This window comes from Armigeres subalbatus, chromosome 3 (assembly GCF_024139115.2).
Source record: "Armigeres subalbatus isolate Guangzhou_Male chromosome 3, GZ_Asu_2, whole genome shotgun sequence".
Classification (NCBI taxonomy): domain Eukaryota; kingdom Metazoa; phylum Arthropoda; class Insecta; order Diptera; family Culicidae; genus Armigeres; species Armigeres subalbatus.
In genome coordinates, this window is record NC_085141.1 from 195,361,897 (window position 1) to 195,385,229 (window position 23,333).

The following is a 23,333-nucleotide window of genomic DNA, read 5'->3' on the forward strand; positions in this document are numbered from 1 at the left end:
CGTGGGTACCCGGGTACCCTGTCGGTAACGTAAGGGTGTTTTTTTGTCGGTAACAAAATGGTTAAACACTTTTTGGAACGAAATGTTTTCTGGGAAATGAGTAAAATTACCCATTTTAGCACAACGTGATGCATTCCTTTGAACTCTCAACGAGTTAGTTCGCGCGGGAGCGCTCAATGATTGAGATTTATGAATGATTTTACCAATACTGCCTTCAGCATGGTCAATCCGAGATCTGAATTGCATAAAGATTTCATAAATTACATAAGACTGGACTTCGGACCCCACGAAAGGCCCAAAGATCCATAAATAGCGTAATAATTTTTCTAATCCCACATTTATGCATTCCTAATTCGTTTTAAAACATCCTAAACATCCTAGATCTTGAGCTTCCATTACGAAACATTGTATTATTTTTTGGATGCTCACTAGAAATTCTCTTGCACGAAATGCTTGATCAGCATCTGGGAAAAGCCGTAAATGCCTTAACAATTTATCTCAAAATTTAAAATAGTAATCTAATTCCTTGACATATAGATTACCTAATCCCGCATAGGAACTTAAATATTGGGCTTCCATACCATACGAAACCTTACTCATTTTTTAGAGATTCCCATGAAAATGCTGATGATCTTTCTCTAACACTCTCTTGACTCGAGCACACTTTCAAGTGGCTACTTCCATGTATAATTGTATAAATTTTTAACTTCTTCTTCTTCTTCTTCTAATTGGCATTACGTCCCCACACTGGGACAGAGCCGCCTCGCAGCTTAGTGTTCATTAAGCACTTCCACAGTTATTAACTGCGAGGTTTCTAAGCCAGGTTACCAATTTTGCATTCGTATATCATGAGGCTAACACGATGATACTTTTATGCCCAGGGAAGTCGAGACAATTTCCAATCCGAAAATTGCCTAGACCGGCACCGGGAATCGAACCCAACCACCCTCAGCATGGTCTTGCTTTGTAGCCGTGCGTCTTACCACACGGCTAAGGAGGGCCCTTAACTTACTTTGTATGAAAATTGAGTATTATTTAAGAACTGTCCCTTTTTTCTACTAAAATCACACCCCAACTTGGATACATATTGCTGTCTCACAGCACATTAGTACAAGAAGAAAAAATGTATTATTCAAGCGCTCATGCTCCGCGATACTACTAAATCAGTGAAATTGTAAAAACTTCCGCTTGAAAATCTATATTTGAACCCAAAAATTATTCTTCCAAGCCTCTAACTTGTATGAGTAGAAAAAAATTATCATCCTTCTATCCAATGACCCCACCTATAATTTCTCTCATTTCCTTAATAGTATCTCAATCGATCAATCAATCATTTTCTATTTCTCTCTTTTTTGCTCCTGGGCACTTTTACATTAGATTGCTATTACCCACACCTTGTGTGTTATCTTCATACATTTAGTAGTCTTCCAGAGTAACAAGAGCCTACAAGAGCTCAGTCCTCCAAATGCTAGTATGTTATCGATCATTTAGTATTCTGCGTTCGAACACTTGGAAGTTTGTCAATAACTCATTCCCGAGGCTTGTATGGTGGACTTCTAGTGTGAAGGTTTTTTAAAACTCTTCCTAACAAATCGATGTTTGAATTAAACTTATAACGGAGCTATAGCTGTAACTTATACTAAATGATGACAAAATTTCATTCATTTAGTATAAGTTACTGCTGCTGGAGCTATAGCTTCATTATTAGTGTAATTCATACAACGAACTGTTAGGCAGAGTAGTAGATAAACCATTGCACTAGAAATCCACCATACAACACATATTGAAATTTAGCCTCTGGAATGAATTATTGACAAACTACTAAATGATCGATAACACACTTGGTTTGAAGTACAGCATTCCCACACATTAAAAAAGAATAATTCTGTTGTATAGAGGTAATAGAAACCCTCCATAGGACATATGTGCTACTCCTTGTCATTAGTTTCGCCGATGACATTGATATTATGGTCACTGACAACGGTAACCCACCACGAGTCACTATCTCTTAGATGGAAGCAATGCACTCTCCAATTGTCAAGATCTATCCTGGCCACGTCCTTGCGAATGCTGAGGAAGGGGAATGGATGTTTATTTGGTCACCTACTTATTCAACAAAGATGTAGAGAGCTCTACGACCTCTCATAGATGCCACGGGAGGTTTTGGAATTGTTAGTGTGAAAGGCCAGAAGCAGAAGCGGTAGCCACCGAGTTCGACACTCACCGCCGTACCAAACTGATTATCTATAAAATACTCATCAGACCGGAAGTCCTCTACACGACAACTGGAGGATGCGCAAATCAGACGACTACGGTGGGCCGGTCATGTAGCCAGAATGTAGGACAGTAATCCGGTGAAAATGAATTTCGACAATGATCCGAAGGACACAAGAAAGCGACTTGCACAGCTAGCATGGTGGATCGATCAGATGACGGACCGTACACTACGTAATTGGCGACGTGCAGCTATGGACCTAGCTAAATGGAGAAGACTTTTATGTAAAGGGTGTATTCGATAAAAATGGCACCAAATTTAAACGGATTTTCTTAAAATTTTCAGAGGATGAAAAACTTTTAATGCGTTATGATTTACAACATTTTTTTATTTGATTTCATTGCCCATCCCGAATGCGCGCACCTTCTTTTTCACTCCTCCCATCAAATTTTGTACAATCGATTTTCCAATGTTTTTGTTGTTTTTACCCAAATTTTCTTTATCTCCAGATCTGTTTTGACAATTGTGGAATGTTTGCAAGGTTTCGTCTTCACAAACTCCCAGAATTTTTCAATTGAGAGAAGTTCTGGTGAATTTGGCGAGTTCATATCTTTTGGCACAAATTCAACTAACTCCGTTAGCTCGGTACCACTTCAACACGTTACGAGCGTAGTTGCAAGGCTCCAGCTCATGCCAAAACAGAGTTGATACTTTATGTTTTCTTATGAATGGCAAAAGACGCTTCTTGAGATTGTACTAGGAAACAAAACTGTAGAGAGATGTGAAAGAGTTAGGGATTTAGGAGTGATTTCAGGTTCAAAACTAACTCTTGTTGATCACTATGGTATAACACAATCATTTACAAAGCTAATAATATGCTAGGCTTTATCAAGCGCTTTTGTTTCGACTTTCAGGATCACTGCACAATCAAAACACTATATATTTCATATGTACGATCCATACTGGAATATTGTAGCATTGTATGGTAGCCTTACTCAACCATACATGAAGAATCAGTACAAAAACAATTTCTACTATACGCTCTTCGTAAATTAGGTTGGACGTCATTTCCTTTTCCATCTTATGAAGCAGATTGCATGGTTCACTTATAAACATTGAAAGAGTGTCGAGAATTTGCAACGGTTTCATTTGTTAACGATATAGTTTCTCAACGTGTTGACTCAATTGAAATTTTGTCGAAAATAAATTTTCTCATACCTTCTCGGATACTTCGACATAGAATATTATTTTTAATTTTAATTCAAAAGTACTCCCCCAATTCTTTCTTATCATTTTCTAATGACATTTCACTACTTCTATGAACGTCTTTTTTATTTTTTGTGATACTTATATGCCGTGAAACGTTACATAGTCAAAATTATGTTTTCATGTCTTTTTTATAATTTAAGTAACGTGCCCCATCGTTCCCCTACTCAACTCCGCCAGTGTTCGTTTTCACAAAAGAAACCTCGCTCATTATCCCTCCACGTTTGTAAAATTCTCTAAACCCCCACCTAAATCTCTTTTTCATACATTACAGAATATGGGTTCTAAATTTTGTGAGAATTGATCAAGGGATTTGAAAGTTAAGCTGGACAGTGGACATACAAATATTCAAATATAGACAGTTACATGAAACTGAAAAATGTCAACATATAGTTTTTGTTTCCGAATTACTTTCGTTATACAAACCGAGAAGTAATGTGGGAATGAACAAACATACATTGATTTCTATATTTATACATATTTAGAAAATAGAAGATAACACTGACCGCACATATATGTATGGGTCACTTTGTAACAATAGTTAGTCACTCCATTTTACACGTTTATCCATCCATGATTGTGGGGTCAGTGTATCTAAATATAATTAGAAAATTGAACAAAATTATGTTGATTCATTCGATTTCAACCACTGTGACATAAATTTAAGTTAGATGGGTCTAAATAAAACACCCAAAGGAAAATAAGACCGTTGCCAGAGAATGTATAAGATAATGGCCGAGAACGAGACAAGGATAACTGCCAACAACATATATTTTCTTTATGGTTTATGATCAAATAACCCTACAATTTGTCAATCTAGATACATATAGCGGTATAGGATAAGCAAAATTGATTCAGTGACTAAAAGAACACCTAGTGGACGTACATATTTGTTGGTAAAATGTTTCACATGACTGAAACTCATTAAAACGCAATCAAACTTTTTGTCGAACAAATTTCCAATGGCTAAACGCAAATCGAAAGGTTAAGCTATAACCATAGCAAGGGAACTTCTCCTCTTTTCTCATATTTTCAGTCATCTGCTTTTTTCATCAAACACTGATGGGAAAGGTATTTCGAGAGGTTAAAACGATGGAAAGTTGCATCAAAGGAAAAAAAAAGCTCACATGTTGCCCGGCATTCAAAGTTTCCCTTCTCGAGTATATCTCTAGGTACATCTTTTTTTGGGTCATACCATGAACAATATGGCAAGATAGGGCATAGGGAAATCGTTGCAATTAGTACACGTAGTTCAAAAGTTGTGCCGAGAAAACATAAAATAACTTTTTTATTAATGAAACCTCATCCTGTCAGCTACCCACCGCCTTTGCCTGTCTCATGAAATGATTTTATGAAATAAGAATCTGAATTTTAAATATTGTACACACAATATGTAGTAGTGGTCTCCAAATTCGATTTTTTAAGCGCACTGGTAGTACGAAAATGTCAAATAGCTCCTAAACCATTGTGAACGGATCATCCCGGAAATTGATTTATTGTACCAAGCAGGGTTGAAATATGTCAAAGTCAATGCATTGAAAAGACATGGATTTCAGTATATTCTCTGGTCAATCTCATCGCCGCCGTCGTGAGTGCAACTGTAGGCAGCCAAAAAATCAACCATTAGCGTTTACCGCATAAATGTGAGTGGTCCATTTAAACGCGTGGTGATTTTTTGACATTGGTTGAGTGAATGTGTACTGAACTATAACATACCATTTAAGTATGTCTGGATGCCGCTAGGATATTAAACAGGTTCAGTAAACTTTACAAAAGATGGCAGTCATCAACAATTTGACTACTACGCCCAACCAGCAACTGTTAGATTTTCTCACAATTTTGTATAAGAACCTACCACAACCTGTATAAGAACTGGGCATATGCGAAATTGTCAGAGTCTTATGCGAAAAATGTAAGCTCACAAACACAGAAAAACTTGCAAAATTATAAGGTCTCATGCAATATTTTTATAAGAATCAAGCATTTTCGCATATGCCCAGTTCTTATACAGAATTGTCAGAAAATCTTACAATCACCGGCTTAATAAATATTCAGGCCGTCTACATTCACAACTTCGTAATCTAAACTCAATTCCAATGCCACGTCACTGATCTTCTTCTTATTGGAATTACACCCCCACTGGGACTTTGCAGCCTCGCTGCTTAGTGTTCATTCAGCACTTCCACAGTTATTAACCGCGAAGTTTCTAAGCCAAGTTACAATTATTGCATTCGTATATCATGAAGCTAACACGATGACACTTTTATGCCTAGGGAATTCGAGACAATTTCCAAAACGAAAATTGCCCTGACCGGCACCGGGAATCGAACCCAGCCACCCTCAGCATGGTCTTGCTTTATAACCGCTAGGCTAAAGTGGGCCCCACGTCACTAATGTAGATTTTAAACAGTAGTGAACCCAGGTTGTAGAAAGGGAAGAAAACACAGACATCAAGTTTTACACGCAACTTTTTGCCAGTTAGATAGGAACCTAGCCTAGAAGTGAATCTTGTTGGGTGCAGCCTTCAAATTGATATAGACGACATCTAACTGATTTTCCCGGCACAAATCTATGCTGATCGGTAGCAATGTAGTTCTTCGATTACCTAAACATAATATCCCTGATAACGGATCGATGACAAAAGGTCGAAAACCAAAAGGTCGAAAGCACAAAAGGTCGAAAAGACAAACCGTCGAAAGAGACAGAAGGTAGAAAGCACAAATGGTCGAAAGGAACAAGACCGGACCGGACCGAGAATTGAAATCGCCATCTCTGGATTGGCAACCCGAGTGGACGAAAATAGTTTAATAATATCAAATGTTGATAAGACAGCAAAATGAGATATTGACATGATTGGCCTTCTTCTTCTTCTTCTTCTTATTGGCATTACATTCCCACACTGGGACAGAGCCACCTCGTAGCTTAGTGTTCATAAGGCACTTCCACAGTTATTAACTGCGAGGTTTCTAAGCCAGGTTACCATTTCGTATCGTATATCATGAGGCTAACACGATGATACTTTTATGCCCAGGGAAGTCGATATAATTTCCAAACCGAAAACTGTCTAGACCTGCACCGGGAATCGAACCCAGCCACCCTCAGCATGGTCTTGCTTTGTAGCCGCGCGTCTCACCGCACGACATGACATGACATGATTGTTATAAGAGATAAAAGATCAGACGACAATATCAATATTTTGTACAATAATATCATAAGGAGATCAAGTTATGCTATTTGTAGGAAGTGATCAATATCATGTGCCATTAGTTTGTTCTTATCCATAGCATATCTTTATATATATATATCTTTAAATGATATTCAGTGCAATTTTTTGATATTGTTTCCTTATTGTTTTTTTTATCTCTTATATCAATCAAAACCATATCATGTTTTGTTATTGTGTTCATGGCTTCTGCCCGGGAATCCAACGCCTTTGCCCGCAAGGCTAACTTGGGATCTATATACTTCTTTCCCTATACTTTCGATTTTCGTATACTTCTATTGAAACATAAGAAAAATCGCAGTGATTCACTGTATATAACTAGCAGCACCTGTATCACATACGCAAGGCACTCATTTCGCCGTGCGATAGTATACGTGGCTACAAAGCAAGACCATGGACCGGATGAATGCTGTCATCAGAGAAAAGGTAGAATCACTAAAATTTACCACGGCAAGGTATAGCCAACAGAATTCAAAATAATTTTAAAAATTACAAGCTGATTTTATTTTGGAAATGGTTCATTGCACGAGATTAGAAATACAATAAACATCAAAAATAGTACCTTTTCCGGGATTAATTCGAGAAAAACATTTATTATCATGAACAATCAAATGAATATATGTACAATAGAGTGATTCAAATTTTGACTTTTTTGCTCCCCTATGCCTAAACGATGGCATTTGCCATTTTAATAATCGTCCTAAATTTTTAGCTAATTTGGATGTAATTTGACTGAGCACAAGCAGTTTGAAGCTTGTATGAAAATTACTATGAAAACAGTAACTTTTGTGAAAAACCGTTCCCCATCATTGCTCATTAAGCTGTAAAAATGTATGAATACTAGGGTGGTTCAAAAAATCGATTTTGCTCCACAGTGCTCATCTGATTCTTTACCATGTTCTGAGTGTCTTCTGAAAATTTGAGCTCATTTGGATTAAAACTGATTTAGCACAAGCCGTTTCAAGTTTGCATGCAAATTAGTATGGGGAAATTTAATTTTTCATTTTACTGTTAATGATGCCTCCCCATCAAGCGCAGGTTAAAAGAAAACCTACATAGCTAAAAGGAATACTCAACAGCTTTCACTCAGTGAAAACCGCATCTCAATTAATCGTTCCAATAATTAGTAATCGAATTTAATCCATAACGTGGTTTTCTGGAGCTAGTTGCATAACTCATCAACAGGCAACATTGCTGCTGATGGCGCGAAAGATAGCACACACAAATTCAGGCTACTATGTTGCACTGCACATTTCAGTGATGCCCTCAAAGAAGTTTAACGATCATGACTAAAGATTCGCATCCTGTCTTAAAATCCATTACTAATTATTAGGGCGATTAATCAACATGCGATTTTCGTTGGGTGAAAGCTGTTGAGTATTCCTTTTAGCTATGTAGGTTTTCTTTTAACCTGCGCTTAATGGGGGAACGTCATTAACAGTATAATGAAAAAATAAATTTCCCCATACTAATTTGCATGCAAACTTGAAACGGCTTGTGCTAAATCAGTTTTAATCCAAATGAGCTCAAATTTTCAGAGGACACTCAGAACATGGTAAAGAATCAGATGAGCACTGTGGAGCAAAATCGATTTTTTGAACCACCCTAATGAATACGTTAGCAACATGGGAAATTTAACAAGGGAAAATATCGTCGTTGTTGCTAAACGATTTGATGCTGGCAACAAAAGTTATTAGGAAAATACTGAATTGTGGGAAATTCAATTTAACACGTAAAAGAATAACATCAATATCAATAATGAGCATTTCTGTTTTCTTTATAATTTTGCTCACAAAAGTCAGATTGCTTCGCAACAACAACTTACTTTCAGCTGAGGATCTATTCTATGATGGCGATGCGTTAAATATATTCAAATAGATTCTATGTTGCTTCACGAAACGATCCTTTACATAAGTGGCCATTCTCATAGTAATTTTCATATAACCTTCAAACGGCACGTGCACAACCTAATTACATCCAAATCAGCTAAAAATTTTGGAGGACTATTAAAATAGCAAAAACAATCGTTTAAGCACAGGGGAGCGAAAAAGTCAAAATTTGAATCACTCTAATGTACAAAGTAGATAATCAAAAGTCTAACCCAGTGCTCAAAATTATTTTCAAATAGGTACATATCATTTTGAAATTTTTAAAATTATTTAAAGAATTGCATCCCATATCTCGCTGTGGAAATTTTTCCGTGATTCTACTTTACTTTTTTGACATTTCTCCTAACGTATGCTAAAGGTGGTCCGACGTGGACAATTTTGAGTAGGAAATTTTCTCGACTTCCCTGGCATAAAAGTATCATGATATACGGATGCAAAAATGGTAACTTGGCTTAGAAACCTCGCTTTAATAACCATGGAAGTGCTAAATGAGAACACTGAGCTGCGAGGCGGCAATCTCAATCTCTGTTCAGAGTGTTTCACAACGCTTTTCCACTGTTCTGCAATGTGTTATATACTGGGCGTGGCGTGGCGTTGCGTACCTCCACTCGAAACGAGCAAACCATGTAAACCATCATACGAAAGAGCTATCGAAAGGAGATGCGTACAGACCGCATCGTGCTTTCGTGCTGTGCGGTTCTTTCTCTCTTTGCGGAAGGAAGTTTTTAATACTACCCGAAGCTATTTTAATTTCAACAGTGCTTCTCAGCGCTATTTGTACCCACTGATCCCGTTACGATCTTTGCAAGGACCCGTGCCTTCGTTTTACGTTGGACCCGTTTGCGGAAGTAAAATTCCGACAAGCGGTGGTAATCCTGCAGGGACACCGTTCTGGAAAAAAAAACTCTTAGAAGGTCACGTCTCCACGCTCAGCAATGAGCATTAATAAAAACAAGAGGAAGGGGGAATCTCTGAATTCTCCACTTCCTTCAAAGAAACAAGGTTTCAAGACCGTCCTGCCCAAGCGCGGAAAAAATAGAAAGAAGCTGGAGACTTCAGATATTCCTTCTAAATCTAATGTTGACATTGTTTCTTCTCCTATCGAACTGAGCAATCAGTTCGATTTGATTAATGATGAAATTGAGCAAATCGAATCTACCTTTAGCCCAGGTGATTCGATTCATGCGAAGAAACAAAGGATTCCGCCAATTGTGGTATCTGTTGCCGAGTTTTCTGGCTTTCGGAATGAAATCTTGAGTAACCTTCAGAGGATCAAAGTTTCATTTCAGATTGCTAGGAAGGGTGACTGCCGCGTTTTGCCGGGATCCTTTGACGATCGCAAACGTCTTCTTCAGTATTTAACTGAGAAGCGCCATAAATTCTTCACATACGACGACAAAACTGAGCGATTGTTCAAAGTCGTTTTGAAAGGTCTCCCCAGTGATGACAAATCATTTATTTATTTATCATCAGACTAAGGCCGGAGTGGCCTGTGCTGCACATAAAAGAATTCTCCATTCAGCTCGGTTCATGGCTGCACTTCGCCAACCACGCAGTCTGCGGAGGGTCCGCAAGTCGTCCTCCACCTGATCGATCCACCTTGCCCGCTGTGCACCTCGCCTTCTTGTTCCCGTCGGATCGTTGTCGAGAACCATTTTCACCGGATTACTGTCCGACATTCTGGCTACGTGCCCGGCCCACCGCAGTCTTCCGATTTTCGCCTCCTCCACGTACCGTCCGCCATCTGCAACCCACCATAGATGGTACGCAACACTTTCCTTTCGAAAACTCCCAGTGCGCGTTGGTCCTTCACGAGCATCGTCCAGGTCTCGTGTCCGTAGAGAACTACCGGTCTTATAAGCGTTTTGTAGATAGTCAGTTTGGTACGGCGGCGAACTCTATTCGATCGAAGCGTCTTGCGGAGTCCAAAGTACGTACGATTTCCAGCCACTATGCGTCTCCGAATTTCTCTGCTGGTATCGTTATCGGCGGTCACCAGTGAGCCCAAGTACACGAATTCTTCAACCACCTCGATTTCGTCACCACCGATAGAAACTCGTGGTGGGTGGCTCACATTGACCTCTCTTGAGCCTCTTCCTATCATGTACTTCGTCTTCGACGTGTTGATGACTAGTCCAATCCGTTTAGCTTCGCTTTTCAGTCTGATGTAGGCTTCCTCCATCCTCTCAAAGTTACGTACCATGATATCAATGTCGTCGGCGAAACCAAATAACTGGACGGACTTGGTGAAAATCGTACCACTCGTGTCAATCCCTGCCCTTCGTATTACTCCCTCCAAAGCGATGTTGAATAGCAGACACGAAAGACCATCACCTTGCCGTAACCCTCTACGGGTTTCGAAGGGACTCGAGAATGCCCCTGACACTCGAACTACGCACATCACCCGATCCATCGTCGCCTTGATCAACCGTATCAGTTTATCCGGAAATCCGACAAATCACTGGATGAGATTAAAATTGAAATTTCTCAATAACTTGGATTTTCACCAGTCCAAGTAATTAAGATGAAAAAGAAATTCCACTCTGGTACTTCCCAGAGGGGCATTTCTCAAGAATTTTATTTAGTTCATTTTAACAAAAGTGAACTAAATAATATGAAAAGTTTGGAAAAGGCCTGTATTATGTCTCATGTCCGTGTTACATGGGAACATTTCCGCAGGCCTGGGGGAAATTTCCAAAACCCCACCCAGTGCAGTAAGTGCCAAAAGTGGGGTCATGGAACCAAACATTGTCACATGGATGCTAAATGCATGATTTGTGGTGGAACCTCTCACGCCAAGGACGCATGTCCTGTGAGAGAAGATTCCAATAAATTTAAGTGCACAAATTGTGGGGGCAATCATAAATCCAATTTCTGGGAATGCCCTTCACGCAAAAAAGTTTTGAATTCCCGTGCAAAATTGATGACGGAACATATTTTCCTCGTATTTGCAAAATTTAAGCGTAGTTATGAATCCTCAAAATATTCTTTATGTATAGTCCCAAACAATTTTATGGATATATAAAGTTTTATGGAACAATTAGGTGTTAACGTTTGCGTTCAAAAATGGATTTTTTTCGGAATGTGAGTGGACGCGACTTCCGCTTCCTGACGCTCAGAGTCATCGGCCGTCCGGAACCGGACTTTCTTTCGATGCCAAGATGTTTTAGATACCTGAACGGACGTATCCGGCGTCTACAAAGTGCCGCACGATGTCCGTTTTCGAACGGCGGGATGCCGTTCTTTGAACGCGCACACTACTGAATGGAGTTGCTTCACTGTTTTTGCCATCACGGTTTGAGTTCGACTGTACACCCAATCGGAGGATGTTAGATTATCCAACAATTCTGTTCAGGAATCTACCAAAACCTGTATAAGAACTGGGCATATGCAAAATTGCTAGATTCTTATACAAATATTGTAAAGGAATCTAACAATTTTGAAAGCTTTTCTTACATTTTTGTATAAAAATCTAACAACTTCGCAGGACAACGTCTGCCGGGTCGACTAGTATCTTTTCTATATAATAAAAATGAAATGGTCTGTGTTCGTATCCGCATAACTCGAAAACGGCTGAATGGATTTTCTTCATTCCTTCAGCGGAAACGTTCATTATAGTTTCCGACGGGTTTATATGATATTTCCTCTTGTGAAAATCATGGGCAGGGTTAAGTAAATCATGAAAAACTAAAATTAACATTCGTATGGAAATTTCGCATGAGCAGTTCACAACACACGCATTTCCGCCTACTATGCAGGACAACGTCGGGTCGCCGGGTCGACTAGTAAGAAATAAAAATCCATTGAAAATAGATGAATGTAAATAATGGAGCCTATCTCCTGAAAGTCATAATTATAAGACTTTTACCTTTTGTATTCTTAAACTTCTAGCCCAGTCAACACAAAATCGTATATCATGCAACTTAAGATGCTAAAGTGGAGGCAATATACATACATTATGGTGGTTCGATTTTGCTCCACAGTGCTCATCTGATTCTTTATCATGTTCTGAGTGTCGTCTGGTTTAGCACTAGCCGTTTCAAGTTTGTATACAAATTAGTATGGGGAAGTTTTTTTATTGTCTTTATTAGGGAGACTTTTAGCCCGAGGCTGGCTCGTCTCCGGAGTATAAGGAAGTTTATTTTTCCAATATACTGATAATGAAGCTTCCCCATTAAGCGCAGGTTAAAAGAAACCTACATAGCGAAAAGGAATACTCAAGAGCTCTCACTTAGCGAAACCCGCATCTTAATTAACCGTTCCGATAATTCGAATCTATGCTCTATCTAAACTGGTGCAATCTTCGTTATATTTTTTAAATATATCACATATATGTATGCTGAGGTTTACTCAATATTAAAAAGAATAAATGTAGCTATAAGCTATCCATTAGAATATTCCCTAAAACCGACAAACGTAGCATTGTACCAACTGCATTTGTAACATCAAATGACGTTCTCCGTCTATGCATTAGGCAAAGTGCATTTTCATTGAGAATTCAACTATCGATATGCAACACGCAAAGTTATGCTCCATTGTTGAAAGCTCCAAAATCGAATATCAAATGCCAATATGGATCAGTGCTTGCTGGGATCAGAATTGCCAATTTTAGGGCGGAAATGGTATAAACTGCTCTGTGCCTTACCAAGTGGCCAACGTATGGTAAATCGTAACGTTCAATCCTGTGCGATATCCGTTCTCTCCGTTGCACCGTAATTTCCATTAAAAGCTAATCTCATCGAAGCAGAAGGTAGGTACTCAAGCGTAGGATGCACACATACGACTTCGTTCCATAAGCCAATCTGCTCAGTACGATGCCAAACAATTTTCCGTTGCTCTGCTTGATACCCCAAAGAGATATGCCAGATGACCAGCAATCTATTAATTCAAGTCAAACATATTAATTTCAATTAGACATTGAATATTTTGTTATTTATCGAATCGTTTCCTTTCATTGCACAAGGCTACAAACGGGTTTTGATTGGTTTCCCGAGGTGTAGAGGCGATGAACCGTATAAGCATTCAATTGGAATGATATGATTAGGCAAGTGACAAAGGAGATGCAAGAGTTCCGATCTGTTAATCGATTCCAGAACTGCACTTGTTCGTAAGGTCGTGTTTGATTGATAATTCAATATATGGAGCGTTTGTCAATTTATTAACAATCCAATAGTAAATGAACGCAATTTTGCATTTGATTCAAAGAAGATAGGTTTTCATGAAGTGTGACGATGCTTGCAGAATTTTAAAATGCTTTATATAAAAGGTAAAATAAAAATTGAAGTTAAAAAACATATACAGATTCACATATTAATCGGACTAGGTGGCAATACGACTACCGCTTCTACATACTCAGTTACTATTCAGTATTCATATTCAGTTACATTTACGCCAATAAATCAAATCTGTTCTACCAGATCTCAAGTGTGGCATCTACGCCAACGCGGCATCGCACCCAGATTTACCCTATAGAAGTTAAAAAAAAACAAACAGCGCACCATTTTCCCCTCTAAGTGCAAATTCGTCGTATCCACAATAAAAAAATCTAATTCAGTCTCAATCTACGAATTCCGTTCAATCAAGAGTAGTGAACTCTGGAACTTCGTAACCTCCGAAACAGACAAAGACGTTTTCAAAAGTGACGGACTGATGTTTATATACAAAAAGGGACTCTACTTCAAAAACTGAAAACGCTGAGATATTGATACCTACTCTGGAAGAAAGCGGACAATATGACGTCCAGTGTCCCGGCTTCGTGGGGAGTGTCCCGGCTTCGACAGGGGAGCGGATAAATTGAGGGCATCAACAATAATGCCCTCATGGAGTGATTGGGCTGTTTAGGTAGTAGGATGCTAGGGTGCCATATCTTCTAGTTATGCCACCCTGTGGGTCGCGGTAGAACCAAGAGTGGGTCTGCCTCGTAGCTGGGAAGAAGTGGCATAGAAGGACACCGCCGCTAGGGTCGCCATTGGCTTGGCAGACAAGTGGTGCTACCCACTGACGGGGTGACCACCACACTGAATTAGGACTACCTGAGCAGTGAACTGTCAACTTGGGATACCTCCTGCAAGGTGCATTTTATATCCATGTTGGCAATCTCGTGGCAAAGGTGGGTGAGTGTTGGAGCACATGTGGTGCCAGTGTGTACTTTGTGCACAGTTGGTTCATGGGGAGTTTTTTTTTTTGACGTAAACTACGTCTAAGGGGAAGACTTGGGTACAGGGTGACAAATGAAAATTTCCGAATTCGAGACCGTCACGAAATCATGTAAGATTTTGAACTTTGATAGCGTCTTTATCTTCCGATGGATTTTTGAGATTTATATATCAATCGACTCGGAAATTCTCTACCAATTTGTCAATTATATTGAAACTTTGGGTTATGAACGTTAAAATAGGGTATCGGATCATTTTGGCAACACCCTCTTTTCTTGTCCGCAAGAGTCACGTTTCGGTCGTCGTCATTCAGTGCGGTTGGCTTTTGGACTCTGCTTTTTGTGCGGTGTTTCCCACAAAAAGTAGAACAATGGAGCCGGACCAGTGACCGCGGTCGAAACAAATGTAACAAAAATGCGTAATGTAGTGCATGGTGTGTAAAAAGTGATGCAGATAGGGACATGTTTGTGCAGGCATGAGACGATCAATTGTTATCAATGCCAATGCCCTTGCCAGTAATGCAATCATCGCAATGTAATTGCACAAACATGTTTATATTTAAAAACGACTTTGGAAAAATGTTGAGCATTTTTTTGCAAACTGAAAACTAATAAGGCCGTTATACACATATTTATTAAAAACTAGCGAAACAAATCCAGTTTTGCCCGGATGTTGAAAATGTTACAATGAACTATTTGCAGCACCGCACTCTAGATCAATTTTCGTTCGTTTGTTTTGTTTTCCTCAACAGCTGACCCAAAATAGTATTCTAATGATTTTTTACATTTCCCTGTTAAATTCACCAACTTTTTGTACATACAAACCTTGCGGATCTCAAAACGAATCGATTAGGAAGGAAATCTCAACTCATGTTTATTATATAGAAGACTAGCAGACCCGACGAACTTCGTTTCGCCTGAAAGCGATTTATACTCTTATTAGTTATCGAGTTATGTCGAAATTTCTGTTTCATTTGTATGGGAGCCCCCCATTCCAAAGAAGGGATGGGCCTCGAATCATCTTACCCGGCCCCAAAAACCTCTGCATACAAGTTTTCACGCCAATCGGTTCAGTAGTCTCCAAGTCTATAGGGTTCAGACAGACAGAAATTCATTTTTATGTACATATATAGAAGATTAAGATATAGTCTCCGCAAAGTCAAGTGGGAGGGGGTAGTCTTCTTCTTCTTCTTCTACTGAAACGAGCGGCGTGAAAATTTGAATGCAGAGGTTTTTGGGGCCTGGGAAGGTTCTTAAGATGGTTCGAGACCCCTCTCCTCTTTGAAACCTGGCTCCTATACAAATGAAACACCAATTTCATCATAACTCGAGATCAAGCAAATGAAACCAAATCTGGCGTGTGGAGGTTTTAGGTTTGCAACGCCTCCCCCTTCTGGAGAGAGGGGCTCCCATACAAATGAACCATAAATTTCTGCATAACTCGAGAACTAATCAGAGAATAAATCAATTTTAGACGAAATAAAGTTCGTCGGGTCTGCTAGTAAAAAATAAATATTAAAATGTTAAAAAAAATTGAAAAAAAATTCCTCGGGTTTGTTGAAGAATGTTTTTAAAAATCTCAAAATTTACCTGAATTTTTTTTGTGCCCCTAAAATTGTTGTTTTTCAGCAAAACAATCAGAAGGGGGGAGACTTATTTTAAAAGATATTTATATCGGCCTAATAATATTTTGTCCAATTAAATGCGCACCTGAGTCAGAAGGATTTAACTTTGATTCAGGAAGTGTGAATGCACTTAAGATATTTTTATAATATGTGGGTGCAATCATGCGGTACTTATTGTACACGACAAAAGCTTCGGAACGCATACGTTCTTGAAACGGGCTATATGAGTTACAGAAGAGTTATCACCTTCTTGATCCCTGATTCAAAAGTCTTGCAATTATATTGATAAAATGATATTTCACGGATATTTCATCCATAGTGACACTCAGTGTTGGTAAAATCATACTCAAATCTGAATCATCGAGGTTTCATGCACGAGCTAACTCGCCTGCGATTCTGTAGGCGGAGCATCGCGCTTGGGTTTCTCGGCCAGAATCGCATCGCTTCGCTCACTCACCGAAAAATGATTTCGTTCTAAAAAGCGTCAAAACGCAATCGAGGCGTATGTTTTGTTTATGTATGCAAATATTAGCCATTGTTTTAGACGAAAAACAGTTAATTCAATGCATTCAACAATGAAGAACACGTAAATATCATGCAATGATGGTACATGATTTGGTACATGATTGACATTTTATGATATCTAGTGATGCACGAAAAACAAGATATGCCTATGATTGGAATGTTTCTGAGGAATAAATTTGGGTTTTCATAGTAAATATTTTTTAAACAATTGTCGTATCCAACAATTTTCATATCTTAAGATACGCTAGTTTTGTTCGAAAAATAAGTAATCAAATGAATTTTCTAAAAATATTCATGCATGATGGCACTACAATCCTCAATGAATAAAACTGCCTTACGTAGTTTACGTTGGACGGTTGTGTCTTGTACATAACCCTTCTGATTTTTTCTATAAAATTGGATAAAAATATGATAAGCCCTACGTATGTGTTTATGTGTTTTTTCAACTGAAAATTGCACAGTTAGTACAGTATAATTTTGATAAGTAGGTATAATGCCACTCGCTATCCTGCACAATGTCCTAAAATTGCGTTTATCCATGGAGACCAAGCTGAGCAATTATTTACTTGATGTCGAATTCTAAATTCTATTTGAGCATCAAAGCATGTTTTAATATTGATATTTATGAACAGTTCAAACACTATAGATATGATAGAGCAGGTCGACGGGTTTCGGGTTCATACTAATGAGGCCGAACTATTTCTACTTTTTTACTTGCAACCACCAGTTTAAATTTCATCTTTCTGAAGGGTTTATGGATAGTGGACGAGGTTCGGTTGGGGGCACTCTCTTGTCATAGATCCATAATTTTGACACAAGTTGATATTATGCCGACATTTATACACCAATGGAAGAATAGACGAATAATTTTACTACAGGTAGGCCTCGATTATCCGGAGTATCGATTTTTTTCACTCCAAATAATCGAATCCTCCGGATAATCAAATCACCAGCAAAAAAATCAAATCTGCAATTAAATAACGAAAAACTTATGTTTTATTTTATTTGCAGTGGTATGGTTAGAAATTATTTAGGAAAACCCCTGATTAACCCTCTTAGCGATATCGGTGACTTTCTGGTGTATTATGGAAAACAGTATTTTTGCCATAGCTTTTGAGCACATAGTCCGATCCAGTCAATTTCCAATATGGAATGATAAGACAGGATTTCCATTTGAATGCAATTTGTTGGGTGAGAATAGGTGCCAAAAAAATGGCTAGAATATTTACACGCTTTTTGTGCAAAAATTAGCATTTTGACCATTATTTCTAAACCCATAGTTTGATTTTGTCAATTTTCAACAATATAACTCAATTTTGTGGCACTTTTCCTTATCCGATTTGGGGCCGTACACATATTACGTAAGCACTTTTGGGGGGAGGGGGTCTTTTGTTTTATTACGCGCCATATAAATAAAAAATCATTTGTATGGAAAAAATCTTACATGGGGGGAGGGGGAAAATTGCTTACGTAATAAGTGTACGACCCTTTGTTTCCTGGGTATTTAAACATTTAAGGTTTCCTCAAGCACACGACAATCACGATGCGATTCTATTGCTTGGCAAATGCGATTCTGTCGTATACATATTTTAGATGTTTGTTTTTGGAGCGAATATATAGTTTTTCGGTACACTTCGTGTTCGAGAAAGACACGTTGCAAGCATTACGAAATTATTTAATTTAGAATATTCTGCAAAATAAATTCCTTCCTCCAAATTCCATCCTTCAACTGTAAGGACATCGGTGCTTGAGACGCATTTCGACTTGTTTTACACATGGTCCTCAATGACAATTGTTCTAAAACGAAACGTTTTATCACAATGTCGGCGGGAGAAATATTTCTCTGCTAATTTTTTTTCACATTTATATCAGGTGACGAGCAATGTTTTTCATGTCTTGTTATGATCTAAATCGTTGCTAATTATCTATTGAGAGCGAATTCTGCCATACTTGTTATGCACCCAAACATATCGTTCTATGGTGGCGAGGCTACGTTTCAATCTGTCAAACAAGCGACTGCTTCATCAGTTTTTGAACCACATTGGATTGATATAAATGGAAAGTCCGAAGATTTTGTCTCAAATACAACAACTTAATTAACAATCGATCAAGTAAATGCATTGAAAAAAAAACCAACTTAATTCACCGAGGGGTGATACTGCCTTTCTCGCATTTAGCCAAGACACCAACCTTATATGGTGCTTATATAGTTAAATTCCATTTTCTTAATAACTTTTAAACGCAATGGTCGATCATTATCAAATTCAATAGTGACTTTGTCCCCTGTCGAATGCAACTTGTTGTGAGAAAAATATAGAAAAGAATTACTATATGAAAATGTGGCTAATCTTTTTCGGTTTTCGTGCACACACACACATACACACGGACAGACAGACATTTGTTCAGCTCGACGAGCTGAGTCGATTGGTATATAACATCATAATATTTTGTATGAATATAAAGTAATATATTTATTTGAATATTTCATTAATCAAATTTCAATATACAAAAAAACCTTTTTCAACCCCTTGTCACAATCTAGATACGTCCCATAATGTTAAATTAATCATATTGTATATTATAACATTGAAATTTAAAACTTAAAATTAAAAAAAACGAAGAAAAAGAGATACTCCGGATAATCGAGTCTAAAATTCCAATTCTTATAAGATTTTTGTATATGAATTTGTTATTCCTGTGACGAATTAACGAATTACGACTTAAACGAATTTGTAATAATAATTAATAATTGTAATGAAAATTCATTATGCTTATAAGAATTTAATTTATATAGTTATAGTTATGGAGAAGATTTATATTTCCAGCAGGGAATTATTTTTTTTTAATAAGAATGTTTAATACTTATAACTTTTCAAATACAGTGCAAACAAAATGTATCAACCCAAGGCCGTACACTATTTACGTAAGCAATTTTTCTGGATTATTCAACTCCCCTACCCCCATGTAAGATTTTCCCATACAAATCAATTTTTATTTATATGGAGCGTAAGAAAATGGCTGCGTGTGCGCGTGTGGATAAAACGGACATGTTAAGAAGTTAAGCTTGAAACAATAAATTTAGTGGATGAATTGTATACATAGGCAGCATTTATAAAATGTGCCTCTTGAAATAAAAATGTTGGATAATAATTGATTACAGTATTGACCCGATTTTGTCACTCCATGAAATTGTCTACCCCCGATTGTATCCCGCTTCGACCCGATTTCATCTTTTGTCATCCCATTTTTTTTTTGAAAATGTTTGTCGTTCTATTTATTTTTGTAAATACTACCGCAAACAACAATGATTCTCATGAAATAACTTTCACCGCATGTGGCTTATTATGAAACACTTCTGAGTATCTATCAAGAATTTAAACATTAACATTAATTACGGGTTTCGTTCAAGTATTTTGGGCTCCAAAGGCATACATTGATCCATACTTGTGAAACAAAATAAAAAATTGAGTTTTTTTTCGATTTTGTCACATTTCCTATTTTATCACCCCAAAATTCACCAGTTGGGAGGGGGATGATAAAGCCGGGATATTACTGTATTTGTATCATACAATGATTTTACTAAAAAAAAAGCTTGTTTCATCAATAAAAATCACTTAAAAATGTTCTTACAGTAATTGTCTCGCAACACGTTGCTTTCGATAGGAGGCACAGCCTAGTTAACTTTTAAACAAATTTCCGATATGTCACCATATATTTTCCATACAAAATATAAATTATTTTAAGACTGCCGAAACGTTCATCGTGTAGTATAAAATTTGTCAAAAGCAGCATCTAATAAAATGGAATCAAACATCCATCAAAATATTTTACATAAGTTTTTTCCCATACTAGCCATCTTATTGCCCATACTTGGTGACTTTAAGAACAAAAATGTACTTTCACTAAGTTATCTACAAACACATTTCGTGCTCATTTAAAAGAGGATTTCTCCCTTAACTTTTCAAAAGGACCTAAGTAACATTTTTTTCATGAATTAATTTGATTGCGCTAATCAACAGAACAACATGAAAGCTTTTGTTTGCAGTACTCAAATTAATTCGTGAAAAAAAATGTTACTTAGGTCCTTTAAAAAAGTAAAGCGAGATTTCTTTTTACTGTACTTAAAAGATTTTTAGAATTTTGATTTTAATTTTGGAATTTTGAAATGTATTTCTAATTCGTTATTACAATGCAGCTGTAATTATTCATAACTAATCATTTATAACTCTACCTAACTACATTACCTTAATTGATAACATTTATATAAAAATGGAAACTGTTTGGAGATATTTTTGTTTCTTACAGCTTAAATCAGTAGAGTTAGGTTTTATTAAGACAAACCAATAATATATAACACGTAGAGGAAACAGGGTATTTGAAGCTATTTTGTAATTTTATGTAGCGGAAACTAAGATTAATAATACCGATTTCCTGGGTGTGAATAAGTTAGAAACAGTTATCCCATATCTCCACTTTGTCTCTGTACTGAAGGACAATTCACTTCACGTTTCTTATTATCTTTTTTAATCTGTTTGTAACTGAGTTTCGACTGAGTTCTGGTTAATGTAACAGTTTTTGTATATAAATCAAATGAACAAAACATGGAAACAAGAACATTTCAGATATACTAATTGATTATAAATTAAAAAAAAAAACTATGCAAAGAAAGCCGGTTAGAAATCTATTGGAATACCCGTCGGCAGCTGTTTTGAAGATTAAAACCTTACCTTATTCTAGATCAAAATTCGAAGATGTTATCCAAAAAATCCTTAATTAAGGACATTCATCCAATGTACAATATTAATTCCGCGATTGAGCATTTGTTAAAATGAATGATGCTATAATTACACATATTTTATCACTATAAATTACTTTTGAAATTGCTGGAGTGAACCACTGTACCACTTGCTTCGCAGATTCCACACAAAATCTTCTTTATAAACTCCCGTTCGCTTGAATACCTTCACTAAAATAATCACTCTTCCTATATGATTGCAAAATCTTTTTCCAACCCAATTGCGTTGAATAGCACACCCTTTTCCGATATCGTCAAACTACTGGATAGCCTGTTGTTGTTAATACAATAAATTGGCTCCTCCACCCGCGTCTCTCACGTCACGATAACCCACATTATAATCCAGGATAGCGGTGTCAATAAATTGAATCACTGTTGTCACCACCAAGAGCCATCAACATGTGCCACCGTCGAGCATAAACACGAGACTGACAGAGGCGACAACGGAAAATGCTGCAGGATTCGAGCCTTCCACAGTCCTGCTTTCCAGATGCATACTGCTATTCATGCTGCCATGTACAGGTTTCCCATGTCTTTTCCTTTCACTGGTTCAAAACAAGTATTAGATTTTCTTCACCCTGTAAGGATCGAATGCGACTGCGCCACCCAAAAACCACCCATTGAAGAGAAGGTCCGAAGTTGTTCAAGAATGAGTAAATTTGAAACATTCGTTTATTGGAGAGTATCGCATATACGGGAAGAGAGGTCCAGCTTCCATTCTCTTGAATGTTTGCATGAAATATCATCTCCACTCCTTATCTCAAATTTCAATGTCGATAGGGGTTTTTATAACATATGCTGCTCTATGAGATTAATAAAACTCAAAGTTAGGATTAAATCGGTTAATCATGAGTGCCAAAAGCCTCACTACCATGTCACTGCCGCAAAACATGTGTTTCTCAAGTGAAATCAACGTTCAGATTTTTCTTTATTATGCCATTGAAAAAACATATTATTCCACCTAGCGGTAATGTTGATTTAGCAAAGCAAATAGCAAAGGGAGCATAATATTTACAATTCTTACTTTTTTGCATTTCTCGTACACTAAGTGTACCAAAAGGTTATATATGTTCATTGCGTTGCGTTGTAACGGAGTATTTCGTAGATTGCATACTGATAGCTGTCATGTCAAGTATATTCTTCAACTTCCTTATCCCAACTGCTTATGGATTACTATCTGGGATTTAATAGCAACCCAAATTGGAGGTCCAGAACGATAAAGCATGAAAGCTAACATTGTCGATCACACCCATCTTCCTCGTTACTAGGGAAAAGAAGAAAATGAGGATATATCATCTACTTAATGAGAGGCCAGCAACTCACCGATGCCCTCATAGATGTCAAGGAGTTGGATGGTTGGTAGGGAATATAATTTAGTATTAACATTATAAGCAAATGATACATTAATAAGTTTGAACAGACGATGGAACAGACCATGCTAAGAAATTTATGTCACGCCATTGATGATTTCCATGGGATGGGGTGAAGCTATTAAACTGGCTATTAGGCTTAGGTGCCATTGCTCGCTCTACAAGAAGCAATCTCACCAAGTTCCAGCCCAGCACGATTTCATCGTCCAATTCATTCTTTTGAGTGGAATCCAATCCGTTTTGGTCAATCTCCTGATACTGGCTTATAATC

General features: G+C 37.5%; 1 protein-coding gene across 3 annotated transcripts in view; it reads right to left on the bottom strand.

The window, feature by feature from the left end:
- Nucleotides 1–22,105, bottom strand: part of LOC134224407 (TWiK family of potassium channels protein 7) — a 333,804-nt gene extending 311,699 nt beyond the window's left edge. For 2 of the 3 annotated variants that reach the window (XM_062703739.1, XM_062703738.1), the window contains exon 1: nt 21,625–22,105. The gene's annotated coding sequence lies outside the window, so the exon portion shown is untranslated. The remainder of the gene's footprint in view (nt 1–21,624) is intronic. The other variant, XM_062703740.1, reaches the window with a different exon arrangement.
- Between the last annotated feature and the right edge of the window lie 1,228 nt (nt 22,106–23,333).